Raw genomic sequence first — 21,960 nt, forward strand, 5'->3', positions numbered from 1 at the left:
AACTGAGGTAATGTAATTTGTTATCTGCCAAATATCGCATATTTGCTGTGAAAATTATGGGTTTATTTATTTTCTTTTTAATTAATGTACTTGAAATGTGTTGGATTGAGAATCTTTGGAAGTCTTTTTTATTCACAGAAAAAAACATATTATCTCAAGCATGTCAGCATGGGCTGTTCACACAGACTTTATAGTGCCTTGGTTTTCAGAAGGTGCAAAACTACTGCTGAGGGCACCAACCTTCTCATCTGGTGCATCAGCACCCACCACTAGTCTAGTGCAACACCACCACTAACTAATGCAAACAATACAGTGATTAATGCACATGAGAAACTGGATCTAGACACTATTTATTTCATATAAGCCATCAAATCGTCATGGTAGCAGTCAATGTCTATACTTTGCTAATCTAGGTTTGGGTCAACTGATAAAGTTCTACATCTTAATGCCAATCCTGAAACCTTTTGTTCATCTTCAATGATACTTAAAAAAAAATAATATGGACAGATGGACAAAAAAAGCTGGACAAATACCAGCTTCCTATAGGCAACTTGTCCTTCTTCAACAATACTGCACAAGAAACACGTTCATAGGTAAGATTCACAGCTGGTTGACACATATTCATCTCTACAGGCTCAAAAAAAGCTGAAGTTGTTTCACTGTAAGGGAAGGGCAGTATCTTCTTTCCAGCTACGTGCTTTACATTTCACTTCTCATGCCTGTTTATTTTTCCTTCTAACTTTATATCTTTTTCCTTTATGCTAGCACCTACTCTTGTGTGAGATGGGCTATTGCCTTCCTTTTAGGTGACACAACGTATTCTGCCATCAACATCTCACAGAAGTATCTGTGTCTGTATATCACAACCCCGTTGGCTAGGTCTCTGTTGGGTTTTCTCTTTCCTTCAGCTGCTCATCTGTCACAATACCTTGGAAAACACTAGTAGCCAGGTGGTCAGGCTGAAGATACCAAGTTTATTTTATGATCAAACTTGCTTTTGCTGAATATTCTGAGCACTTTCTTCCGTTTGAGAGAGCTCACGATCTCTGTTCCCTAACTGTTGACATTTACATGCCCTTTCATTCCCAGCTCTCTTTCTGTCATTCACAATTCTGATTCCAGAATGACCTACTACCATTTGGCTTTCATCCCTGCGCACTTTAGGAATAACATCTTTTATGTTGTTACCCGGATTCCTCCAGCTTTTACATTCCTCCAAACCCTTATTCAGCTTTGCCAGTTCTTTACATGGAGTAGCAACTCAGCAGTGCAGCTACCTCTGCCCCCAGCCCTGATGCCCTCGATAACCAAGGGCGTGCGCTCCCCCGCTTGTCCCTGGACCTGTCACAGGAGGGCATCAATCGGATGCTGATGTTGCAGTGGGCTGGGGTCAGGCCTCACGTTTCTGCCTGTGGGCTGGGGGGAAAGCTCGGCCCATCGGGAGCTGTAACTGGAGCATTCAGCAATGCTAAAAGCTGGAGCCGTCGTTCTTGTATATGCGGTGTCATGAAGTAATGATGAGTCCTGCCTTCTCTGCCCTCTCAGAAAAGGTACTTGGGAAAATCTGTCCCCTTCTTCAGGCAGCCCTGTCTCCACAGGAGTATCTAAGATGGTTTTAAAGAGAGCCACTGAACATGGGTGAATGCCACCCAGAGCAGCATGGATGACGATGGAGTCACTGGTAGAAGAAGAGTCCTTTCATTTAAGTACAAATTTTAATCTATGGCTGGGGCAAATGGAGGGTGAAAATGCATTAGGTAAGGTTACAAGTTTGCTTGACTCCGCTAATCAATAACTAAGTAAAGGAGATTCTCTAACCATGGAGAAAACATATTTATTCACTTGCAAAGGAATTGGGAGGTGCTTCCAATGATGCTTTGTATACAAATGTCTTTGGACCCTGTTCAAATAATGTTCTTTATATTAAATGGAACACTGATAATCTCAGTACGGTAGCCAATGACAGCCTTCTCAGTGCTTAGTTAAAACAGAGCGGATATGCCTAAGAGTAAATGAGCTGAACTGCACAGAGCATACTTCTGCAACTGTTCTCAGGTAGTTTTTTCTGCACAGCTCATTAGCTATCTAGCTCTGCAAAATGCAGGCCTTCTCCGTTCCCATTACAGTTTTAATTGAGAGCTCATGACACAGCACCATTCAGGGAAAGATTTTAACAGCCGCATGCATGGCTGCAGGACAGTGGGGTATTTTTTTACCCTTACAAAATCTATTTCTTTGTACTTTTCTTTTTTGTACTTTTGATACACAACTCTCCAAGGCCTTAATATCTTAATGTCCCTTTTACAGAGCAGGAGAATCAGTCAAAGACTAAGTAATCTGCCTAAGATCACAGAGGAACGTTGTGGCAGCATCACACTGAGACCTGAGGTCTCCAGAATCCTATTACTATGCTCTAACCCCAAGACCATCCTGCCTTTCTTAAAAGCTTTACTATTACATTCAAACATACAGAGACCCAGATGGAAACAAAAAGAGATGGCATAAACAAACTCAGCATGCCAGCGACTGCACCTTCTTTGAAACAAAAGAAGAGCAAACATATAAAGTCAGATCAGTTTGAACTAAATTTGGACAGGACATTCTAATGTAATGCATTTATATCTATTTTACAACTATTAGTTCATTAGTCAGTGGAATAAAATAATCCTGAAAACATAGATGAGTGCTTTTTAATAGCCAGGGATGCGTGATGATTCTCTTCTGTGAGCACTATTTTGAATGTGATCTACGTCCATAATTTTATAGGTAAAATCTGATGGAAATAAGAGTATTTTTTTTCCTTAAATATATTCTCTCTTTCCCTGTGGTAAGTCTGCCAGTCACCAAAGACCTGATAAAAGGGAAAAAGCAAAGGTCACTGACATCAGAAGTTACATGGTCATGCAGCAGAAATGGTTCTGGAAACACATGAAGTTATTCTCTACCTTGCCATCAGTGTCACGGACAGACATTGCAAAAACTAACCACGCTGTTCAGAAGGACTCTGGCAACACAAGATGCTCCTGCATGTTGGGGAACTCTCCTGTTCGTTTTATGGATAGATAAAGAACATATGTGAGCTGTTCTGCTATGTTGCAGACACATTATTGTAATTCCATGCCTTCCTGATTTATGCTCTCAGGCCATTTTTTCTGTTGGTCTGTATCACTAGAGTCAGTCCACTAACATGACTTTATGTCACCTGAAACCCCCGTTATCAGTGGAAGCAGGAGGATGTAAAGGATTTCCCCATGTGTGGGACAGTGGGAAGTTAGGTAAGAAACAGCTGAAGATAAAAAAGCATCACTATGAGATAAAAGAGAGCCTCTGGGGAAGCTCACACCACCTTTGCTTGAGTACTCTGGAAAATTTCCTCCTGCTTCCAAATGTCCAGAATAGTACGGGAAGTCCAAAGTCCAACTGAGGCATTTCACAGTGTAATCAAGTAATGACCTCAGAATATAGTTAGAGATTGTTTTATATACACCTGCTAATGCTAAGTTATTTATCATGCCCGGAAGGCTCTGTATTACTTGCTACCTTTCATCATAATTCATCCTCTGTTGCAGGTGACTATCGTGAAAGAAAGAAGAAAAGATTCTCAGCCCAACTCAACCAGTTGCCAGCTACTTGGTCTGGAACTGCACTTACAGGATCAGGGTTTGTTACAAGGGCTTTGAGCTGAGAACTACAGTCCTGGTATTCCACATGCGAAAAGCAGAAAACACAGTTCATGCCTTCAATGTTTCGTATTTGAGGCTGTTCTTACATTGAGGGTAGTAAGGGAAATTGAAGTTTGAGCTTCAGATCATAATATGAATGGTAGTTTATTTCAGGGAATTATCTTTTTGTGTGCCTAATATGTGTTCATTTGACTGTTCTCTGGAATTGAAGGTAGGGCATTTTGAGATGTTATTGTACTGCTAAGTGCAATAAAAGCTGCAGAGCAAGTAGCTAAATACCCTGAGGAAAGCAAAAACACAGCTAATGACACACAGCAACTGCTCTAGTTTGAGGATTTACTGGGACAAACAGTTAAAAACAGAAGCAGTGTTTATGACAGTGAGAAGCCTGATCAGCTTCAAATGCATCTTATTCTGTCACATTTACCTAAAAGAGCATTTCTGACTCATGAAAGGTACCTCATCAACTTAACTGGGAACACGGAGGGAAATAAGAAATACTGCCTTAAAAAGGGTTTTTTTTCTGCATGTGTAATGTGGTGCTGGTGAAAAGACCAAAACAAAGGGTAAGTAGTGTCTCTGTGTTTTTTCCTACATTGTAGTTTACCACCCTGCATTTGTTTCAAGGTTTACCAGGGGTTTGAATTAAATCCATCCAAACGAAGACTTGATATTCAAGGCTGCCCCTCGGCAAAGAGGGGTTTTGCATTCATTAATATTGCCTTGGGATGAAGGAAGAAACAGGAGAGCCCTGATTGACCTTAGACATTTATAAAGGTAATCTAATTTGTGCTCGTTTGTTACTTTTTCATTAAAGCCACTCCTGGAATGTTTCTTATCATGAGTTGTGCTTCCCTTGAGAAAAGTTTTAACAAATAGACCAAATCCAGCACAGAGCTGGCCCAGTAACTGCACTCCTCAAAGTGATGTGGAAATGCAGGCTTGAAGAAATCTGTGATCTGACCTGCAAAATTAGGAAGGTAAAGTCAGAACCAGGGAAGTCTACAGTCAAACGAGTCAACCTGTAGCCAGTATGTGGCTCATATTGCATTCACTTACAAGTGACTATGGCTTATGAAGGACTGAATGAATACATTTTGTTCATGCAGGTCAGCTGCTCGTTTTGCAGCTGGCGCATATTAACAACCACTGTCCGTTTGCATATACGCAGAGCAAAGAGCAGTAAATCTGGCCCTCAGTACTGAAGCTTTCTCACAGCCATACAGCTGAAGACATAATTCCAGAAAGCCCTTGCCCAAGAAACAGGTGATGCCAAGAGGAAAAGAAATGTTGCAGTTCTCAGAAACATTACCACTACTCGGCAGGAACTTTCTTGGTTTCCCTGTCTTAAAATATATTTGTTATACCACAGATTAACTGCATCCATTTAGGGAAGAAATGATCTTGAATCATTGTTTCATCTTAGGAACCACAGGTGATGTTGTACATAGTCTGTTTACAACCTCAGGGGTTAGTGAAAATGAAACCAAACTAAGAAAACGCAGACCATTGACCAGAACAAGACCTGCCAACATTTCCTTCTTTAATCTCTTAACCAAACAATACGACACATGACAGCACGATGGTGAGGATGAGGTTTCACAGCCTGCTGAGAATGCCAATTTTTGGTTAAAAAGAAAAAAAGAATATTTTGCTTATCTGATTTACATATTGCACATTAAATAAGCCCTGCAAGGTACCATGCTCCAAAACGGACTTATTTTTAAAGAAATGTAGATTAATAATCCTCCTTGCTTAAAAAATGAGCTTCAATATTTGTGCGAATCGTAGAGTGAAAAAAATCAATGTGCTATCGACTGCTGGGGATGATCACATTCATTTTGCCCTTTGTGGTTGGTGAAATCCATGCTGCAATTACAGAGACAGGCTGGCAGCAAAGAGCCTCAGTTGGGCTTTCAGCTCCACATTAATCCAAAACTCACCATTTTAATGCAGATATAGATTGCCACGAGTCAATAGCTGACTACTTGAATTGTGAAGTAGCAGTTCCATGCTATATTGGCAGCACTGGCTGTTACAGTATCTTCAAGTATTTTGAAATTTCAAAGCGTTACTCCATGAAAGTGAGGAGCGTAACTGACACCACATCAGAAGGGGACTGAGTGTTAATGCTATTATCATAAATGGGGGAATCTAGAATAGAGACATAATAGTACAAATAATCTTTAAGTAGATCAAAAGTAGACTTTTCATGGGACAAAATGTGTACGCACTCTTGCTCGTGTTTAATGTCCTAATGCATTATCCCATAAAGTATCCCAAATGCTGAATTTTTACAATGTAGTTCCCAATTCTCTCTCATTTACACTGTTTCAAGCAGAGATGACTTCACCAGAGTCAGAGGGATCACTCTGCATTTATAATCTGGCAAGTGAGGTCAGAATTTGGCTTTGAGTAGCAATTTCCTCTCTGGCAATCTATTTGTAACTAAGAACTGAATTCTGCCACTAATCTGTGTGAAGAATTGGGGAATCTACGAAGCACTCAGCATCTCTGTTGTAGCACATGAAGTGCAGGGTGAACTTGGAACTCTATTTTATGTACAGTATCTATATTCTTGTATACCTTTATGATGCTGACCTCCTTTTACCGTATCCTCACAAAATGGTGAAACATGCAGTGGCAGATCCACACATGCAGAGTGTTACAGCTGCCATTTATGGTGCACGAAGCAAACTCAATTCAAGACCTACTGAGTTCCATGGAAATGCTTCCATTGATTTCACTGAAGTGCGCATGTGTGACTGCAGGCAACTTTACTGCACAGGCAGACACCAAACCTGTGCTCAGGAGGAGCTGGCTACTGGTGTGCTAGGGTTAGGTCTCAGCGCACAGAGGCTGCACTGTGCCACACTGCCAAGCAGTCAGGCTCTGTCTTCTCTGTCCTGCAGCATGCCTGCAGATCCAAGAGGCACTGTGCAATTTATGACTATTTATTCTGTTAGTTTCAGAACTGATCAAATATTTACATATTTCCTAGCTACTGCATGATGGTGGCATGTAGGGACATACTCTTTCAGGTTTGATGTTGATCACCTTTCCCTCATTCATGCATATATCCATTTTCTGTGCTACAGGTAAGAACACAAGAGGAGTATGCTGGGGTGGAGCAACAAACTCAGCTTTGTCAGATGCAGAACAATGTGCACAGTCATTTTTATTACCAGGGTAACCTATGAACTCAGTAAGGTCTATTAGCACATGTAATATTATCAATAATAAAATAGATAAATATAGGGAGTAGACCTAGATATTTTGATGCAAGATCAGATGCGTACAATCAAAAGCAGCCATTTTCCTTTTTTCATGTCTGAAATATAGACCCATTTGATGTTGGTAAGCCTTCATGTGGTTTTAGACTCTTAATGATGAGTCTTGAGCAGACTATACACCTATAGGGCTTTGTGGAGGCTTTCTAAAAGAAAAAAGGATTCACCCTGATGTTACATATTGGTATTCTGTGTAGCTTTTCATAACATGCCTAATACACCTTAATGGTCTGCCTTAAAAACATTATGAGATTGGAGCCAGGATCTTAACTTTGCCTGCAGAAAAAAAATACTGGTTCTTGCAGCTGATCTGTAGCTGATGGGCTTTTATACCTGAAAGCCTCATTAAATTCAAAATTTGATATAGTGTGGAAATGAAGATATAAGTATCTCAGTTATAAACAGACTCATGTTATGTTTAGAATGAAACCACCACAACATTGCAGGTTTTTGGTTGCTTAGAAGGATAGAAGTGAGCTTTCAAATGTTTTAATTTTGGTTTCCTGAACCAAATATAAGGTTTCCAAAAGATCAGAATTTATCTCAACTCTAATAGATAACGCAACAGTAATTTTATTAGTAGCAAGAATCAGTATAAGTGTGACACAGGTTTCACTGAACTCGATGAGAGGGAAGGACATCCATTTGCATGGAGAGGCTAAGGGACTTCTGTAGGAAGACTTCTGCAAGTTGAAACTGCACAAATTATTAAGGTTTTCAGAATCAGGTCCTCTCCCGGTGAAACTGCTGTGATCTAAAATGCCAGATAGAAAGAGCTCACAGCCACAACCATTCAACATCAGTTAGAATATTAATGAGTAAATGGAAAAAGTGCTTCAAACCAACAGGAAGAGTTTTTCACCTTGACCTTGCTACCTGAGTAGTTTTCATTAATTATGAGGAACTGGGCTTATAGCAGAGTGCATAATGATAGCCATTATGTGGAGACCATAAAATTAGTCCCTGTTTTTACAGCCTGTAGAAACAAACTAAAAGTCTGTCCCAAGAAGCTCGTAATCTTAATAATAGAAAGCACAGACAATAGGAATAAGGTGTTGAATGCACATCCCAACCACGTCCCAGCACCAAACAATGGTTACCTCTAGAGGCTTTGAGGGAGGTGTGAGGTCCGTCATGATGGTGTAGGTTAAGTGGGGAAACCATGTTGAGTGGAGAGAACTGGACCTGACTCACAACTCACGTAGTGCCAAAGCAGCGATCAGGGAAGAGAGCAGAAAATACCTGAACTGAACCAAGCCCAGGGCACTGCTGCTCTGGCTCCTTTGGGCCTCGCCTCTGACTGATTCCTCTCTGCATTTTTTTTTTCCTGAGGACTATTTCACAGCTTTTGGTTTAGTTTTCCCCAGTGCAGCTGAGCCCCGTCCCTGTTACAGTTTTCCCCGATGCAGCTGAGCCCCTTCCCTTCTCCGGAGGTGCCCATTCCTCTTGGAGGGCACCAGCCTGTCCCCCCTGGCCTCTCCCAGGGACAAGCCCCAGGAGGGCACCCACAGAGCTTCCTCCCATACTAATTTTCCCCTTATTTTCACTCTGCTCATATTGCTTCAGCTATCATGTTTTCAGACTATCTAGCTTGAGGTTGATTTTAAGACACCTAGTGAAACTTTGTACTCCAAGAAAGGTAATTTTGAACAGTTCAGGAGAAGTAAGCCTGCCTTTAACAATCTCCACCTGGAATAAGAAAAACTTAATAAATTCTTCATGTTTACTGCATTTACACAAGGCCCCAGACTATGGATTAACTTTTTATTACTCCTTGTTGTAAGTTTTTTTCCCCTCTATTATTAGTTTTTTTAACAAAACAGTGGCAAGGGGAGAAAAGTGTTATCTTCCCTGTGGACATTTACAGGCTTTTAAATGAAAGATTGGTTACAGATTTGTACTCTGTGGAAGCATGAAATACATAGCTGGTGTGCCCCATATCTCAACAGAAGAACTTTTCTAATCATCTGGCAAAAGCTATTCAACAGAATTAGGTAAATCTCTGAGAGTTTGGAGTATCTGCTTCACTGCTGAAAAAATACCAAAGAATGAATACACACAAATACATTTTCCTACACAGGAGGTCCCACGCACTTTTTCATAGACAAACCGTAGGCAGTGGCTTTTTATTTACTCCTTTTAGTCGCAAAAATCTATTCTCTCTCCAGCAGTGAGTGGAATTTTCCAGTGCTGCTTAATGTTGAAATAATGAACTTTGGCAAACTAAATCAGCTGAGAGCAAACTCTAAATATGAGAACTTGTAGCTTAGGTGGCATTTGGTGTCATTGCATCATGGGAGCTGAGCTGTCCTTAGACCACTGAGTACAGAGCGATAAATCCTGCTGGATTCAAGGGTCATAATCTTGTTTCTCTACTGCTTCCTCCTTTATCCTGGTTTCATCACTCGGTGCTATGATTTTGTGTTCTGCCCCTCTCCATATAAGATCTTATGGCTCACTATAACTTTGCGGCAGTGGTCTTCTCCAGTGGAAAGATGTGATATTTTCTAAACCAAACATAATTCCTTAGCAACATATAATAGTATCTGCATTCCAAGAACACACAGAATTAAATGGTTCAGCATAGATTAATCACAAAAGAGAATATTTTTTCTCTCTATTTCATGTGTCTTTGAGATCATCATGAAGAAGTCTGCAGAAAGAGGGAGTACAATGCAGCAGGGGCCCCCAGAAATGCCCAGAAATGCAAAGCTTTTCTCAGGGAGAAGTCAACTGACATGCAACTAGCTGAGCATTTCAAAGACAACAAAAATAAAATCAGCCAGGAAAAACAGAGTTAAGGGAAGGAAACTACAACAATTCCTAACCACTGTTTTAGAATCACAAGATTAGTGAGCTGACTGAATTCACATAGCTTACATGTTGCTGCCCAAGAAAGAGGAGGTACAAAAGGACATCGTGTTATGAACCGGAAAGTCAGTTCCTCTCTATGCCACATCAGAAGTTTCAGAAGCTGAGAACCTAGGTGCTAAGCTTCCTGCTACTATTTCTCATTCCAATGATTTCCACCTGAACATATGCATCAGAAAAAATTAACCCACCAAATGCACAGGAAAAAAACCCCAATACCTTAAATGCCTCAAAAGGAATTGCCTGAGGTTTGAAATAGAGTGGACTTGTAACAAGTGCCAAAATTTATCACTGAACTGAGAAAAACACTGAAATTGATGATCAGACTTGCTGGTTCACATCAAAAGAAGTGGCACCTTGTTCAGCAGCACTTTAGCCCACAAGAGTATCAGGGTATACAGCGACAGCAGGAGAAAAGGAAACATTACCTGTATGGTATCTTCTCTCACTGTACTTGATCCTCCTTCAAATCTCAATGTATTGATCCAGCCCTGTCATTCAACAACTGTCATAACACGTCCAGGTGGAGCACTAGCACCCAAACCATGGGGCCATGTTTCTTGGCTCACTGACACATGATGATCATGCAGATGGAAGACAACAGATGTGGTCAGCAGCTGGAAGGGCTGCAGAAAGGCTTCCTGAATGGAAGTGAATGGCTAATTAACAAAGTAAATTAATGCAGCCTTTTAATTTATACTTAAATATGACCAACGCAAAAGACTGGATGGTACAAAGTGCACAGCATCAGTCTCAGAGATTAATCCTCGTCTGATTAATGCATATACTTTAATCTAGGTGCTTCTTGATATTTTGTCTAAAATTAATATTTTCAGAGCTGACTGACCTGCAGTTTTATAAGTATCTGTCACCAAGTTATTAAACACATCACTACAGCATTAAAATACATTCCATACGCTGACTATCCATAACATTCCCATGTTAAATCTGAAGGTTTTTTATTCCCTTAAAAGCACTTAATGGCTCCAGCCCTGCACACTTGATAGAACTGTCACCATTTACCCTCAGCCGTTCTCCAGACTCAGAACTGGCAGCCTCCTGGAAGCCATCTCTAGTCTGGAGAGAGCTTAGGACAACAAATTCCTGTGTTCATGCCTGTTCATAAGTCTCTGACTAAGCATTTGGGACTAAAAATATGGGAATTTACCACTATTTATTGTTTATGCATAGTCCTAGACAGCAAAGTCTGGCTGAATTTCTCTGGATTCTGGAAAATGGGGATTCAAGGTCTGATTTCAAGTCACCCACAAATCAGTACTCCCAAACAGAGGGGAAGCCTAAGAGACATGAATTTATGCCTTATTCTTCACTCACAGACAATAGGAAACAAGGTTGAAACACTACAATTCCCTTCAAGCATTAAACCTTGTGCATGGAAATAGCTGTTGCTCTCGGCTACAACACTCCTTAGTCCTGAGATCCAAAGGAAGAATGGAAACAAGGAAGCTGTGGTCACCAGCTCAGCCAGGAGAAGCAGTTTCAGCACTCATCCTTGCTCCCTGGGAGCACAGAAACTTAGTAAAACCTGATCTCAAACTGTAGAGCTTTTGCTGCCAACCCTGGTCCTGCCCTGTGACTTGAGCAGTGCAAGGCACAAAGTCATTCCTGGATTTGCATAAGCAATGGACATTAAAATGCTAAAAGTATCTGCATATGTTGTCCAAGCAGAGACCAGCTCAATTTTTGAAAACCAAGCCTTGTGTTCAACAAAGTGCTGCTCTTCCAATAAAACAATGAAGTGAAACCTAACTCAAATGAATTGCACCCCTCAGATGTTTACATGTTTTCAATGTTATGCCTTAACAATTCAGGAATCTAAAGTAGAAAGTTTTTTTATATATCAATCTACAAACAAACCTTAACATTTACAGAGAATTGTTAAATATAAAAAAAATATTTAATCAGACTTAAGTAGATTCACACTTTATAGTACCTTCATTACAAAAGTTAAAAATGCACTGGGCATTGAAAAAATTGCAGTATCACAATACTCATAATTCAATTGCTACTGAGCCTCTTAATGTGATGATAAGTTGCATCATTAGAAAAAGTTTTTTGCTTCTTAAATGAGGTGTGAGGAAAGGGGAAGTGCAGAGATAAGTAATTATGTTTCTAACAGAGAATATAAAACAAGTTAAATGCATCTGCACTAGAACTCGATATGAAATAGTTTTCCCATCTTATGAACATTTCCAATATTGCAGATCTCCTTTGCATCCTAAATCAAAATGAAACACTGTAAAAGTTTTCTGAACCAAAAACTTAAGAAAAATGTCAGCTTATGCCAATCAGAATATATTGCTTTCATACGTTCCAAATGCCATCATTTTGCTTTTACACTTTTTCTTTTGACTCATGTTTGTTATCAATAAGATTTTCAAACAAAATGTAATGAAACTAAACTTTTAGAAAATGATGCAAAATCCTCTATGAACAATTTGTAACTTACTTTTCAAAACTTCTTACAAATGGAAATGTCATTAAAGGTACCCTGTTCCAGCAAATTATTTCACACTTGACAAATCCACACATTTTGGAAAAAATAGATTTTGTCAAGTTATTTTCAGTCAACTCTCTCTGATATCAATATCTCAAGTCTGTGAAACATCAGACTGTGTGAAGCTATTACAAATACTGAATGTGTAAATAATTATCTCCATCTAAATTACTTCATACTTTTTCACACAAGAAACATAAATGCAACAATAGATCAATCTGACTGTAAATATCTAAATATGTCCTTTAAAAGCCAAAGGAATGTCAGATACAATTTATTTTCAGCCAGTGCAAACTGAGACATTAAGTGGCAATTCTACTTCCATTAGCTAAATCTGGCAAATATGCAACTGTTTAAAGGCATTGTCAATAGCCATTGCACAATTAAGTATTTGTACTGATGCCTTATTAAATTACCCTTTTCAAGTAGGCATAATAAACTAGGAGTTCACTGTACAGATTTTCATGGTGAAAGTCCAGATCACAGGAAAATTTATTTAAAGAGAATGCAGTCCACTGAGTAATGAAGTAAATGTCAAATGTTTTTGGCCAAATAAATCTGAGTTGTCTTAAAACTTTTTTGGCAGATATAGCTGAACACAACACTGGTAACAAAAAGCCTTCAGATTAATGATTTTGATTTACAGAGTTCCCAGGTAAACTTTCAAATGCGCTGCATATCCAGCAGCAAACCCTGCCTGGTGGGGAGTGGACTTCATTACCACGGGCAGTCAAAAAAGGCAAGACAGTCAGAGCTGATAACTTGGATGCTCATTCAAAGTACCATTGGCCTCTGCTGGTTTAATTATAACTTATGCTGCAGCGCCCTGGAAAGAGCCGCTGTGGGTGCTGCCCACCCCCAGCCGCAAGGAGAGGTGCTGGGACTGGCTGCTGTGTGCACACCCTGTTGCCTCCCACCCAGCTCAGCACGCCACGTGGGATGGAAAGAAATGTAAAATTGGTTTTCTGCAGTTGATTACTACTCCCCAGTGGCAAGGCATGTCTTTGAGCATCAGTGTTTCTTAGTGGGGGCCACTCTTGCAGTCCCTGGGGGCTGTTTTCCCCAGCCCCCCTCTGCTCTGACCAGCCGCAGAGGTGCAGGAGAGGCAGGCGCAGGCGAGGCAATCCTCCTCCTTGTTCAAGGGCACACAGCCATGACAAAGAAAGCCTCAGCCTAGGGGCAAGTGCCCCCATAGCAGGCAGCTGCTAGCGACCACCTAGCTCTTTGTGGCTGCCAGGATCAAGGCTAGTGCCAACAACAGTCCAGACTGCGTGGGTGTTTCACCCCACCCCCTGGAATTGTGCCTTTTTTTCCAACTATTTGTCCGGCTTGCTATCCCACCCAAACAGCGCGGGCTTTACCTATGTGCTAAATTTGCAGATACTCCTCTTGCAACCTTTCTTTTTTAGCATCGCAATCAGTTGCCAAAAGGTGTGGAGAATTACCCTCAGACCCTTATCTTTGTGCCTGCTTGCCACTGTTGAAATGGAACGGTGGTGGCCACAGATTGACAAGATGCTGCCTATTGGGAAACTGGAATTTTGTCTTTCCAGACCTCTTCCAGCGCTGGGCTGCTGATTTCTTTACACACTGTGTAAGCTAGCCAGGCATGCATCCTTCCAAGGCTCAGCTGTGTGCCTGGCTTGAACCGGCCTCAAAGGAAGACGGGCATTGACATTTGCTAGCAGATTTTGAACTGTTGCAACACAAAGGCTTTATCTTAAATGCAACATCAAACCACTTCCAATATTTATAATTTCCTCAGACATATCATATACTCTAAATATTTTCTCACTGAATGTACAAGGATTTTCTTCTCTTCATAGCTTCATTGCATTATTACTTTTAGCCTGATGCTTTTAAGAATAGTAAAGTTGCAGCATCCAAACTGTTACACATAGGGTTGTGAATTTATTCTTTTAAATTATAACTTAGTATATTTAGTCAGTTTGTTTTATATCAAGCATTTATTTAAGTGGTTTTCATTGTATTGACATTTTATAATGCCCTCCTAATATTCTTATTATTGATTTTAATACTGCAATGGTATTATTCATGGTGACACCTATTGGAAAGCAAGCTTCAATTATATCAATAGATGCTATTATTATAACATTGATAACATTAATATTTGATAGCAGCATAAAATGTGATGTATTGGCAATTAACTCATTAATGTAGATATCATTAACCAAAAATGTCAGAGTTGTTTTAAAGATTTTTCCGTTGTTTTCTTTTAACAAATTCTCTAATCACTGGCTTAGTTTTGTATTTTCTAGCATGTATTAGCCACAAAAGTTTTTCAGAAAACTAAATAATGGCATCCCTTTTAAATAAGAAAAGATGGGCTTTTATGACTTGTAAGATACTGCGAGTCTTGAATCTACAGCATTAGTAATAGGTACAGAACATGAAACTCCAGCACAGAATATTCAAAAATAAAAGATTTACCAAAACATAACCGTGCCTTTTTGCTTGTTGCTTAGCAACCAGAATTGATCTAGCAAAAAAGTCACCTGACTGAGGAATTGCTGGTGGCAATATTACTCCATCATTTTTCTTTTTCACACTAAACTGATGAAGGTTCTATCAGAAACAGCTATTAATTGTTCCTTTCTTTTCTCTCCAGCTCCTTAATTATACAGTAGAAACATTTCTGTTGCTGTTACTGAAAGGGAGAGCACAATGTAAAGCTTAAAAATTTAAGAGACATTCAAATACATCTAGATCTAAAAGACTGAATATTGCAAGCCGCAACTCACTGTCAACTCTGCTATCCCAAAATAACAAATGCAGTGAACTGTTCATATAGCGACAGAATAACCATTTTTACCACACCTGCACTGATGGACAATTTGCAAGAATCTTTCAGAAACCACAGACTAAGAATACTTGTTGTTTTGATGACTCAGTTGGAATTCACCACCACATTTGTCTTGCTTTCATCATTTCTAAACATTAGCATTTTCATCTGTTGACTGAAAGCACTTCTGGTCCTCTATAACATATATATAAAACACTTTTGATCTTTTAAAATCCTCCTGTCAACCTGGAATCACACAGCCTCTTACATTACCTTGTTCTTGTCCTTAATGGTGACCTACAGTGAACTCTGCACTCCCTACTTTCAGATGTTCAGCATCCCTCCTTTGTTAAAAGCTGCTGATCAAAAAGGAACATTGTGTTCACTGTGTTTCCCTCTATAGCCCCTCACAATCATTTACAGGATTCACACTAAAATACACAGGGTATGGACAGTGGCAATTTCATTTAACCACATACTGTATTTTTGTTTTGCTTTCTACAATACTTAATTCCTTAAGTAAATAAGAACAGGGAACGCATCTTTGTACTCAGACATTTGGCCCATCATGAGCTGCCAAATATAATGTTGAGTCCAGGAGAGACAAAAGATTAATCTGCAAACACCTAAATTGCCTTTTTACCTTTTTTTCTTTGAAATGAATGCTCTATACAAGCTCAGATGACATTTGTCCTTTTAAGAAGTGAAAAAATGTTACCTAAATGGAGCATATATCCAGTTTCACTTTTCCTCTGTATCATATTCAGATCTGGTAGATGGGATTTGATGCTGTTTCCCATAATGCCTCCATGGATTTTTCTGTAAAAGCTTAACAAGGACACAGCATCAGAGAGTCTTTAGTGGCTAATACCCGACCCCTTTCTCTCACATTACAGCTCCAAGTGACCATTTTCATGCCAAAAGGTCACCAACATCCCCATCCCCATGGAACCAATGTGCATCAACCTTCTAACCTTTGCCACCGAGAGATGATAGCTATTTGGGCTGCAATTCCTTCATTACAGATGGTCCATATTTTATATTTAGTGTGGGAGGTCAAATTTAGGAAAGCAATTTCTCTTAAAGCTAAGAGTTCCAATAATCCAAGATCTTCTATTGGCTTATGGGTGAGTGGACAGTAATGGGTTTATGGGCAGCTCTAGAGTTTTTTTCTTCACTGGGGAGGGAATTCCGTCAATCTAAATTTTTAGGATTGGGTGGCTACCACTGTTTATTATTCAGTGAGCTCTTATTAGATTGTATCTAACACACACTACAGCAGGCAGGGAGTATCCTTATAAGCAGGCTCGCAGGCTGGATCAATATCTCAAGGCATTTACAATCTTCTTGAAACAGATTAAACAATGTTATTTTTTAATTCTATTTTTAAAGCTTATATGTGGTCATGCAGTTTTGTTGGTGACAAAAGCATTCATCCATTATCATCATTAATCACAATGGTTAATCTACTGTTAAAGCAGCTTGCATCTTAATACAGAGACAGCCTTCAGTGGAAATAACCTAAAATTTCATGGCAGATCAGAGAAGGATTGAGCAAATCCTGAAACCAACAATAAAATTCAAAAGATCAAACTCCAAAACGCTTGTTAAAAGATATCTGCTCTACATTAAGGAGGAACATTTTGATTCCATTTGGTATCCATTTTTGTAAAATGGAACAATTATGATAGCCCAAATACTGCAAATATTTATGCACATGCTTAAATTCATAGACCAAGCCCCAAGCCAGCAAAGCATTTGAGGACACTGTTACACCCAGTTCTGCTCAGGCCAGCATTCAGGCATGTGCTTTACTTGCTGGTAAATGGCAGATCCACGCGTAGTTTTTGGAGTGCAAGGTAAGAGCTTATCACCTATGACACTGTTGAATGATTCTAGTTCTTGAAGGCCAACGCAGTCTACGGCTAAAAATCTCTCTTAACCCTGCAAAACTACTTCAAGACACAAAAGCAGTTCTGAAGCTGACTGTGAATAAGCAATTTAAGTGCAATTTGCTGTCTGTATGATCATGTTCTCTATTGACCACAAATATTCACAGTAGTGCTAGGGAAACCGAATTCATCCAAGAGAGCATTGCCCAAAGCTCCCTGTGAAAAACAAAGCTTGCTACAATCGGGGAACAGAAACAATATCGGGTCAGTGCAACAGAAAGAACTAGTAACATGCTCTTCCTATGGCTTCTAGCTGCTGTGCAAAGCATCCTTACTTAAATCCGTACCCTTTACATGGTTTAGATCAGTGTTTTTTAAGTTTCCAGCTTTGTCCTTTACTAACAAATCCACAGATTAGAAAAGGAGATCTTTAGGCAGACATTGCAGACAAGAAACATTTGTGATGAACACCCTGGCCCAAGACAAGATCACAACTGATTTCTGAAAGTAAATTTCTCAAATGTTTATTTGCACTACATTTAGTCTTTACCACTTGCTGAAACCTACACACAAGATTTCAAAAGAGCATGACTGATTCACTGACGAGCTGGCCATAGCCACCTGCCGACCAGGTGCTTTGCTGGGAACACACAGCCTCCCCCTGCCGTGGGGTGCCTGTCACCCCCTCCTCATCTCGCATTGTGAAGGGACTAAATGCAGTGCAGACTGGCAGGCACAGAGGGGTTGGGGAGAAGCAAAAGCCAAACTTCTACATGCATTTAAGTGTTAAAAGATGCAGCATTAATGCTAGTGAGGTTTTAAAATAGCACCTAACCTCCAGTGCCAGGCACCTGGGCAGCAGAGTATCCGCAGACTCAGTAGAACCCTCTTTGTATCAGAGAGGTGGCAAATGGGGAGCATATGCTAAACACCTTCTCACGACAAGCAAAAGCTGCAAGGTGCTTGTGCCACATGTTTGCCTTGAGAGTGCCTGGAAACATCTGTGTATTCAAACCGGACATTTGGAGAGCATGGGGTGGGGACTGGTGGTGATAATGGCCACCATTATTGATTCTGGAAATAACACCGGGCTGATCTGACCCTTGATATAATCCCACTCTGATCAATAGGGTTATCAGGATTTTTTAAAAGGTGAGCTTGGCTGGCTTCACACTGCATTTTTGTAGTGGTGCAAAGGGAGTCAGTTTCTTTGGTGTCTTTTAAAACATCTTCCATCACCCTTTTTCCCAAGTAAAACTGTGCCTGCACAAAGCTGCCATTGTGTAAATGAAAGTCAAACTCACAGGCTGGCTCTGAAGGAAATGAAGGGACCAGAATTGCCTTGCTGTTGTTAATACTTCCCTGATGTTGTTTTTCTTCTCTTATTAGGCTCAAATATTACAAATTTGATAATATTTGCGTACAACACTTCCATAATTTAAAGCAAACATAATACAGCAAATCTCTATTGACTTTACCTTTGATATTCTGTAGTCTAAAAACGAAAAAGGTGTTCCTCACCGCGATGCACCTCCACAGTCTATGACCACAGGTATGTCTGCATCAGACTTAATCAAGGCAGTTACCCAGGTTTTAGAGCTCCAACTGGTATTTCAGACTGGGGCAGCAGTTTAAGACCAGGCTGCCTCACTCACCAGAAGGTACTGCAGTGCCCTGGGTGCAGCTATAGCTTGGCAACATATGCTGACCCAGACAGGCCCAGCAGCAGCCATGGCACAGACATAACCTGAGCCACAAAGCAAGGTGTAGGTTGTTCTTGGTGTCACAGAAAGGATCTTTTTATTTTTAATTACTTTATCTCCTATGTTAATGATGGGGAATATTTTACACATTTTTAACATAATGGCTGAACTAAAATTTATTTCTGCAGTGTTTGTGCTATGCACTCCTTGGGACAGAAGCTGCTGTTGCATTTGATCCTGTGTGGGACCTCATGCATGGTGCCTGGTCCGTGCTGAGGTCTCTCAGCTGCTATCACAACTCACCTTTTCTGACACATTATGGCAATTCCTTTTTTGTTTTGGCCTGTTATTCTCACTTTCAATGAACGATCTCTGTAAAAGCTATAGTGTGAAATTAAAACCATCTGCCCTGTGCTTACAAACATATTCCCGCTTCAGGGTCTACACTATAATCTGTCATAACTCAAAGCAGTTAACATTAAAATGATGTCCTGTGAAGGTACGATGGGTGTGGACAGAACCAATTTGTTTATACAATTGTGTTTTGCCACAGAGTAAATTAAGTTACAGGGTATTCATCAAAATTGAATTACCACAGTGCAAGCTAACAATTTCCCAAAGACATTGTGACACAAGCACAAAGCAGCCCGTCAGCCACAAGGAATCGCTGTCGTCTCGCAGGCTGCAGCTGAATTACCAAAACAATTAGACAAAAGCAATCCTCAGAAAGCTGGAAGTTGCCAACCAGTGGAAAACAGTGACAAGTCTAAAATTGTGTTTATTTCTTACTTAGAGAAGCCAGAAGAAAGGTCAGAGAGACCTTCCATGGGTGGGACATCCATGGGAGCAGGCAACGGTGATATCTTAGGGTAAGGAGGGCTAGTGTCCTGGTGGGACGGGCAGAACTTCTGTCCTGAAATATTTTACTCCTTGAATGAGATGGAACAAGACACCTCCTATCTTACCTCACATTTATTTACATGAAATGGAGATGAAAGTGAGAAAATTATTATGTTTGAATACAGGAAAACTTAGGAGCACAAATGAGGTCAGAGGAAGATTTTAGCCCTCATTTTCACTCAATTTATGCTGCAAAACAGAGAAGACGATCTGGAAAACAAGTAAAAGTGTGTGAATGGGGAGACCACCTTCTAATTTATCTTCATTTTTTTCCTGTATGAAAGTTTGTTTTGCTAATTGTCCTCACTTGAGATAAGACTGAAGTAAAAAAAAAAACAAAACTGTTTAAAAGGTATTTTAGTTAACTGAAAAAGGAGTTTAAAGAGTAAAGTAATTTTAAGAGCAGTGAAATGCTGCTGTTGGAAAAAACATAAAAGTTGAGGGCTGAATTTCTCTCATCTTTAACTTAATTTTTTAAAAAAGAAATCTGTCACTCCACTTTTCTTAAGGAAACAGAAAATGCAAAGATTTTGCAAAAGGACAGATGTTTCCCTATGCTTTCAAAGTAACCGAAAATTCACCAATTTTCTCAAAAATCTTTCATAAAAATACAAGGTGACATTTTATAATTCAATCTCTGGTAATAATCATATTTCTACCTGCTAAAAGTATCTTGGTCAAAAATATTGTAAACCCAGCCCTCATTAGACAGTTTGACCTGCTCAGGTTTGGAGAACAGCAAAGCGGTTAAACCAAACCACTGTTGAGTTGTGCTTCACACCTGAACGAGTGTCGGGAACAGACTGGAGCTGCCCACTGTAACCCCCCTGAAACATGTTGGATGTCCCCTCCTTGACACCAAGTGCTGCGCATCCTTGGGCTGCCTGCTGTGGCACAGCACACAGCCTCCCCGATGGAGCAAGTCCAGCAGAGAGCCATGAGCACCTGTGCGGAGTGGAGTTCTTCAGGGAAAGCCCAGAGATCAGGCAGCCTCAAGGGCTATTTCTTGGAAGGGAAGATGCTGGGGCCAGGGCAGGCAGGAGCCAACCTTCCCAACAGTGTGCCAAGAGATGCCCAGATGCCATGCCTCAACACAGGGCTCGGGCACCCCTTCCCTCAGCTGCACTGGTTTAGGGTAACAGCCACCGCGTAGTCATACACTACCTTCCTGAATCATTGCAGGCTACATATAATTTTCATAAGACTCTTCCATTACAACAAATCCCCCATCAGTAAAACCTATTAGAAAGCGGCTTTACTAGGGCTTGGCAGGATAGATTTGGTTTTTAAAGGATAATCACGCATCATTTCATTGGCAGACAGGACGTTAGAGCTAGAACTAAAAAAGAAAATCAAACATGTATCTACCTCAATCCCAAATTTACATCGGCAAGGCTACGCGGTCCGGGGAGGGAGCACGGGCTGCAGGCACGCGCCTTTCGGCATGAACAAATTCTGCCTCTAGGTAGGCTCAGGAAGAGCTCAGCCTTGAGCTCACGGCTGCTCTCCACAGGGCTGGCAGAGGGGTGTCCCCCCAGAGCTCAGCCCTGTGCCCGGGGGCTGCCAGCCCTGGGGAGGCTGGGCACCGCCGCCTGAGGCCATTTGCTACCACTGGGGCTCCTGGCTTCCCCTGCGGGTGGTCTCTGCTTGAAGGACTGAAGTGTGCTGTGGGGCAGGAGCAGCAGAAGAGCTGCCTCTCCTCCAGCGCCCTGCCAGGCTGGCCCGGACAAACACCCGCCAGGTCACTGAACCTGGCAAAGCTCTGCTGGACCAGTGGCTGTGACCCCGAGCCACAAATCCCTTCCCAGTATGGCACTGGCTCCCCTGCTGGGCCAGGGAAAGTGCTGTGAGCTGTTACCTGCTTTGTCAAGAGCTCCCTCAGGGAATTTAGCAGTTGTTTTTGATTTTTATTTTGAATTTGGATGGGGTGAGCAGGACTGCTTCTTTGCTCGGATGGAAATGAGCTTTCCCTACGCAGTATATATTACTGGATGCCATACTGGTGTGTCAAGAGATGTTGACTGTGCACATTTACATAAATCTAAAAGTAAATAAATATACTCACAAGCCTCCTCAATCAAAATATGCCACAGACAACTAAAAGATCTTGAATCAAATATTAATGTTGGCGATTTCTCCAGCTATTTTATAATGCTTCCAGCTATCTTTATCACACAATGCGTAATGCACTACCTAATTTTATTCCTGAGCTATCACTAGTATCATCTTTTTGATGGCCTCAAACTGGCTTAATAAAACCGGTCCTCCTTTGAGTGCCCAGGAGCAAGTGCTTAAGATGG

At 40.7% G+C, this 21,960-nt stretch overlaps 1 long non-coding RNA gene across 3 annotated transcripts in view; it reads right to left on the reverse strand.

Moving 5' to 3' along the window:
• The window catches only part of LOC114014880 (uncharacterized), a 121,374-nt gene extending 100,044 nt beyond the window's left edge, over positions 1-21,330 (reverse strand). For all 3 annotated transcript variants that reach the window (XR_008733334.1, XR_003558568.2, XR_008733333.1), the window contains exon 1: positions 21,029-21,330. This is a non-coding gene — a long non-coding RNA (uncharacterized LOC114014880). The remainder of the gene's footprint in view (positions 1-21,028) is intronic.
• Between the last annotated feature and the right edge of the window lie 630 nt (positions 21,331-21,960).

The sequence above is a fragment of the Falco cherrug genome, chromosome 7 (genome assembly GCF_023634085.1).
Source record: "Falco cherrug isolate bFalChe1 chromosome 7, bFalChe1.pri, whole genome shotgun sequence".
In the NCBI taxonomy this organism is placed as follows: domain Eukaryota; kingdom Metazoa; phylum Chordata; class Aves; order Falconiformes; family Falconidae; genus Falco; species Falco cherrug.